General features: G+C 34.4%; 1 long non-coding RNA gene across 1 annotated transcript in view; it reads left to right on the top strand.

The window, feature by feature from the left end:
• LOC147839840 (uncharacterized) overlaps positions 1–6,797 on the top strand; it is an 88,222-nt gene extending 81,425 nt beyond the window's left edge. Inside the window, exons 2-3 of the long non-coding RNA XR_015515453.1 lie at positions 497–666; positions 5,159–6,797. This is a non-coding gene — a long non-coding RNA (uncharacterized LOC147839840). The remainder of the gene's footprint in view (positions 1–496; positions 667–5,158) is intronic.
• The last annotated feature ends 754 nt before the right edge of the window (positions 6,798–7,551 follow it).

The following is a 7,551-nucleotide window of genomic DNA, read 5'->3' as shown; positions in this document are numbered from 1 at the left end:
GAGCGCATGTCTTGTCTCTTGTCTAGTCTATTGTCTAGTCACATTATTAGTTAATCCTGTTCAACTGTCTGTTAATTAATTGTGTCTCCTTTATGGTTCCCTCTTGCTTGCTTTCCTGTTTCAGTTCGTTGTCATCGTTATCATCTTGTCTAGCCTTGCTCAGCTCTGCCTCTCCCCTGCCAAGTTTGTTTTTGTCTTTTGTTAATGTTTCCCCCATCGGGTTGTTTTTGTTGCATTTTTGTTTTATTTTATAATTAATAAACCCATTTTTTGTCCCTGCAACTGAATCCTCATCCATCCCCAATCTCAACCATGACACTTATGTTTAAAAATGATGTTAATAAATCTCTCCTTTAAACAGTACTTGGGAAATATTTAAAAAAGCATGCAAATGTCCCTTTCAACCTGCTATTCACACTCTCGCATGCATTTAAACAGAAAAAATCACAGCCACAACATTACGCAATGTTTAGCTCCTCATTATTATTTTTTTCAGGATTGGTGCAGCCATTTCAGCTTTGCCATCTTCATTCAGACCTCTATTTATGTGCAAGAATGGAGTGTGAAGAGAAGCTGAGAGACATTAATTCCCCTGGCGTGGAAACTCATCAGGGAGAATAATTGAATGGCTTGTCGTTTTCCAGATATATGGGTCAGAGCTGCCAGGTACGCGTGCCTGCAAATCCTGCGTGAACAAGACAAAATAGACCTCCGCTGGCTTTGAATTGTGACTCTGGGATGTTTTATTAAATATCCCTCTTTCAGGAAATGAAGCGAGGCTTGTTCAGTATTTTATCTTCTCCGCTTCTCCACCAGCTGCGGCGTGATTCATAGTTTTGCTGGATAAGTTTTAAAAAATACATGCTTTTCTACAATAAACAACGCAGCTATTGGACATGCTACATTTGCATTTATTCATTTAGCAAATGCTTTTAAGCCGAGCAGCTTGCGAATAAGGACATAAATGATTCATAACAGGGAAAGTGCTGTGAAACAAAGTTTTTCAAATGACTTAAGAGAGGAGTATAGACTTAGAACAGATGACGAGGAAACAATGAGAGACTTCTGAAAGGGTTTTGCATTAACACGGCCTAAATTAACATCTGTGAGTCAAGTGTTTTCACAAGCCTTGTGTCATCTCTGAAAGGTAAAAGGGGACGATTTCTGGTAATTGGGAGATGGGAGGCTTGCAGGAGGCAAAGTTATTAATAATCATGTGTGAATACAAACATAATAATAATAATAATAATATGAAAAAGAAGAAGAAGACGAAGAAGATATGAATAAACACATAATTTGTTAAATAAATAGATAAATGTTGTATTCATGTCAAGATAATTATATATTAAAATACTATGAATAAATAATGAATAAATGTTTTGTCAGAATTCTAATGATAATAATAATAATAATAATAATATTAAAATAATAATAATAATAAATAAATAAACAATTAATTAATAAATATTGTATCAATATCAAAATAGTGATTATAATAATAATAATAATAATAATAATAATAATAATAATAATAATAATAATAAACAAATAAACAAATAAATTAATAAACGTTGTATTTATGTCAAGATAATAATAAAAATATTAATAAATGAGTAAATAAATAAATAAATTAATAAATAAATAAATGTATTTATGTCAGGATAATAATAATAATAATAATCAAATAAATAATAAATAAATGAGAACATGTTGTATTAAAGTCAAGTTAATGATAATAATAAACAAACAAACACAAACAAACAAACAAACAAACAAACAAATAAATAAATAAATAAATAAATAAATAAATACATTCATGTCCAGATAATAATAATAATAATAATAATAATAATAATAATAAAAATTAATAATAATAATAATAATAGAAGAAGAAGAAGAAGAAGAAATAAATAAACAAATAATAAAATAAAATAAAATAAAATAAAATAAAATAAAATAAAATAAAATAAAATAAAATAAAATAAAATAAAACCAAAACAAACGAACGAACGAACAAACAAACAAACGAACAAACAAACAATCAAACAAATAAATTTTGCATTCATGTCAACATAATGATACAATAAAATACAATAAATAAATAATGAACAAATGTTTTTGCCAGGATAATAATAATAATATTAATAATAATGATTATATTAATAATAATAATAATAATTGAAAATGTAAGTCCTCAAAACTGTGATAAAATAAAAATAAAAATAAATCAATAAATCAAATCAACAAACCAAATACACAAATAAGTCTGGGGGGGGGAAAAATTGGCTTTATTATTTGGAAGATCCCTAGATAACGGAAAAAAATAACAACAACACAAATTTTATTTTGTATATTAATAATACACAATGGACTATAACATATGGCTTATAATTCTGTGTTGGACTAACTGAAATAAAAATAAAATAAAAATATCTTTAGGTTTCATTTTTGGTTTATTTACAGTGTATATGTATATGTATGTGCATATGTATATGTATATGTATATGTATATGTATATGTATATGTATATGTATATGTATATGCATGTGTATATGTAAAGTAAGCATATGAAGCTGATATATAAATTGCATTTAAATGCAGCGAGTCCACAAATCGACTTAAATGGGTCAAACCGGTTGAAATAGGCAGACTAATTACAAAGTGTCTGCAACCACTTGTAGTGTTTATCAAGCATCTGCTGACTAATGGTCTGGAAAAAAAGCTGACTATCAGTAATAGCAAGCAGCAGCAGTAGCAAATAAAACCTACATGCAGCACTGTCTTACTTTACCATTATAGTTATTACATTTGAAGCCATGTTTTTGAAGCAATCTTCATGAGAATGTAAGACACTGCTCTGGATAAGCAAAGATACGATTAGTCAGGGGTGTCAAACTCAATTCCTCGAGGGCCGAAGCCCTGCACAGTTTAATTCCAACCCTGCTCCAACACACTTACCTGTAGGTTTCAAAACAAGCCTAAAGGACTCAATTAGTTTGATCAGGTGTGTTTAATAAGGGTTAGAACTAAACTGTGCAGAGCTGCGGCCCTCCAGAAACTGAGTTTGACACCTGTGCGATAAGTGATGAAGTGCAGAGGATCTGAATTGTATAAATAGACACACCACACACATGCTGCTTCAGACGGACACACTGGCCTTGGTTTCAGTTTTCGTCCTCACAACATACTGTTTTGGTGATAAAAGTCTTGCGGACGAATATTTGGCGCATCAGTAGCCTATATATGAAATTTCAATTGTTAAGCGCAAATATTTGTTTAAAATTCATTTTAAATTCAATTCTAATTTCCAGGTAAAAAAAATAAATGAACAATAATAACGAAGTGTGGTCAAAAAAATGAGTTACATCCAAATAGACCCCATACAGGGCCGGATTAACAACATATTGGACCCTGGGGCTACAGCAAATCTAAGGGCCCCCCTTTTATTTTTTTTACATCACAAAAGTATATATATATATATATATATACAGTTGAAGTCAGAATAATTAGCACCCTTTTGATTTTTATTTTCTTTTTTAAATATTTCCCAAATGATTTTTAACAGAGCAATGAAATGTTCACAGTATGTCTGATAATATTTTTTGTTCTGGAGAAAGTCTTATTTGTTTTATTTTGGCTAGAATAAAAGCTGTTATTAATTTTTTTACAACCATTTTTGGGACAAAATTATTAGCCCCTTTAAGCAATTTTTTTCCCCGATAGTCTACAGAACAAACCATCGTTATACAATAACTTGACTAATTACCCTAACCTGCCTAGTTACCCTAATTAACCTAGTTAAGCCTTTTAATGTCACTTTAAGCTGTATAGAAGTGTCTTGAAAAATATTTAGTAAAATATTATTTACTGTCATCATGACAAAGATAAAATAAATCAGTTATTAGAAATAGGTTTTTAAAACTATTATGCTTAGAAATGTGTTGAAACAATCTTCCCAGAACAGAACAGAAATTGGGGGGAAAAATAAACAGGGGCGCTAATAATTCAGGGGGGCTAATAATTCTGACTTCAACTGTATATATATATATATATATATATATATATATATATATATATATATATATATATATATATATATATATATATATATATATATATATATATATATATATATATATGAGCAATATCACAATCACACTTCAATCAGCATTGGTGGTAGGTGTGCGTTGGCAAGAGGCCGCAGGCCAACGCTACTCATGTGATATTGCGTTTATACAACAGTTTGACGGCACAATCTTGTGCATAAAAAAGAAAATCAAACACAGAGAGTCTAAAACCCTTTTGTATGAGGAACTACTTTCTTCCGCTATTCATTTACATCTGCAGCTGACGTCAGAACAGCAGAAGCCGTTACTAATTCCCCAACATCACTGTAGAGCTAGTGTTTGAATGATTCTCTATAGCGTAATGTGAAGCGGCGCTTCTGGTGTGTGACCCCCTTAAGGTGATGACAAAACAGCAAATTTTGCTCACATTTTAAGATTATAAGGCTGAACATGACATGAAATGCCATCCGTCCACAGAGATTTCTCACCAGACTGCTGTTGTGTTTGCGATAAGGAGGGACAAGGCTGAATCCAGCTTTATTCGCAGCTTCTTATTGACTCTATCCGGTCCACCTTAAAAACCACGAGGCTTCCGTTTTTCAGTTTTTTATTTGCGCTCAAGAGAACACACTGAGCAAGGGCTTATTATGTGATTTTGGCGCCATCTTGTGGATAGATAACATCAACTGCCACCGCCGAGCTCTCAGAAATTGTGAATATTTTAAAATAGGCACTATTCTTACAAATAAACTCCATAGTTGCAATCTGAACATCTACAGTCTCCACTAAAAATAGCCTCAAAAGAAAACTTTGTTGTCTAACAGCAGTAATATTTGTCAAACTGTAGCCTGCTTGTTGCTTGCTGTATGTGGGCGGAGTAATACACAGAGGTGAAGAGGCCTTTGTGTGATGTTACTGGCAAAATATCGCACACGGCAATCAGCCAATCAGATTTAAGAACCAGACAGAACTGTTGTATAAAATATACATATATTCTATAAGGAATGTGGTTTTGTAAAAGGGAGAGTGCAGAACCGCTGGCTCTTTTAAATGCTATCATCAACAACTTTATGCTTCTGCGATTTCTACAGTTTCTTCCAGTTTTTCTTCACGCTGGGTGAAAAAAAAAGAAGAAAAAAACAGGCATTCCTGACGGCGGAGCAGACCTGAGTTGTACCTCTCCTGTGTGTGATGAGCCACGCATGTCTTCACACACAACCCTGCGCTCGGCTGCTGAAAAATGACACCGAAAGCTTCATTTACGGAGACCGGCAGCAAACCGGCGACACTTCCACGCTTTTCCTGCAATGACAGCGAAGGTTGAATCTGTGATTTGTGTTTTCCCCCTTTGCTGACAGACAGCTGTCTCTCCCGCACTTCATTTGATAAGCAGCCGCCGCTCTCCCTTTCCTCAAGCCATTTCTCTGAAAATAACCTGTCGCCTCATTTGTTTTACGTCGATTTCTAGCACTATCGATTTGAGACCGGAGGGACATCATGTCCTGTTAGAGACCTTATCTAGTGCCGTTCTGCCTGTGGTGTAAAGCAACAAATTACAGATACTCAGACTTCTGTAATTTAGTAGTTTTTACACTTATTTATTTAATAGTTTTAAAAATGTGTACTAGTATTGTCACAATACTGGAATTCGGTACCAATCAATACTGAAATGTTAAAACCATCCATTTCTCACTAACATTTGAGCGCTGTTCAGCACGTTCTTAAACAGCGCTGATTGGCCATTGTGTTCAACAGAAATGACTGTGAGTGGCCGTGAAGGTCATCAGTTCACCAAACTCACAGCTGTTTACTCAGTGTAACCACAGATACAGGGAAAATGGAGTGTTTTAAAGACGCAATCCATGAAAGAATCACTCATATGTCAGCTTATTAACAAACCAGCTTATAGACGGGACTTTGAAATGCTCTATTGTTCCTGTTTCTGTTGTTACACTCAGTAAACAACGATGAGGTCAATGAACTGGTGACCTTCATGGCCAGTTACAGATATTTCTGTTGAGCGCATGAACAATATGGCAAATCAGCGCTGTATACGAACGTGCTCAGCAGCGCTCAAATGTTAGCGGAAAATTGACGTTTTTAAAATGTCAGTATCGATTGGGACTGAATTCCAATGTAGTGACAACCCTCACTTTCTCTTGAGTAGGTTTTGAGTGCTGTATCAGCACTTTTACTCCACTATTTTTTTCCTTCACTACTTTATTTTTTCTTGTAATGGCATTGGCTGAGTAGAAAAATCAGTTCTGTGATTTCTGTCCAATCAAATCACACATAGAGAAAAAATAAGTTGCATCATACAGAACGATTTCCAGAAATGGGCGCATTATAAATGCACGAAGCCGTCTGAAAGCATTAAACGTTTCCAAGAAAATGTCCAAAATCTTTACACGCAGTGACCTAGACCTAGACTGTTTAGATCAGAGGTGTCCAAACTCTGTCCTGGAGAGCCGGTGTCCTGCAGATTTTAGCTCCAACTTGCCTCAACACACCTGCATGAATGTTTCTAGAAAGCCTTGATTAGCTAGCCCAAGTGTGTCGAATGGGGTTGGAACCAGCACTTGTGACGCTCGTAAATTATCATAAAAGTCTTGGTGCTGTAGGAGGTTTGCTGAAGGTGTCGTGCAGTGAGGGGTTTGCATCTTTAATAAACTACGACAGTTTGTGTTCATTAAACAGTAAGAATGACTAATAAATCCATATAAAACAGTCCCTAAAAGTGACGTCACATCTTCAGTTTTGCACTTCGCACTCACTCTACAAGCTTACCATGCCAAGGCCCACCGAACCGTGCTATGGCACACCTCTTCCAACCAGGCCATGGCCGGCCAACTGAACCACGCCTGAGTTGGACCACTCACACTTGTCAAACGAACCATGAAACGTACCCGGGTACAGTTCAGATGGTTTAGTGTGAGTGCACCCTTTAAGGGAAAATTAAGCACTCAGTCAAATTTACATTATTTTATAAATTGATTTCCACTTTAAGCAGCGTAACACAGAGAGTGGAGCAAAGGGCATCAAATGATCGATAATTAAAAGGAAAAGAATATAATAAATATATATTTTTATATTAGACACACATCTGATGCTTGTGTTTACACCAGCTCCATGTCCACCACTTCACGCATTTGGTGAAATTAGACTTTACAGTCTCTGTGTTCAGTCCTTTACTTCTACAGTATCTGTTCAGCTGAGGGAATGGAACCAACCCTGTAACGTCAGACACAGCGATATTCCAAGACTCCCAAGGTCTAAAATCAATTGTAAAACATGCCGTTTTCTGCTAGTTGAAGTCAGAATAATTAGCCACCCTTAGATTTTTTTTTTCTTTTTTAAATTATTTATCAAATGATGTTTAAAAGAGCAAGGAAATTTTCACAGTACGTCTTAGAATATTTTTTATTTCCGGAGAAAGTTGCACTTGTTTTATTTCGACTAGAATAAAAGCAGTTTTTAATTTTTC

This window comes from Danio rerio, chromosome 18 (assembly GCF_052040795.2).
Source record: "Danio rerio strain M-AB ecotype USA chromosome 18, GRCz13ab, whole genome shotgun sequence".
In the NCBI taxonomy this organism is placed as follows: Eukaryota; Metazoa; Chordata; class Actinopteri; order Cypriniformes; family Danionidae; genus Danio; species Danio rerio.
This window is presented reverse-complemented; position numbering and strand designations above follow the sequence as displayed.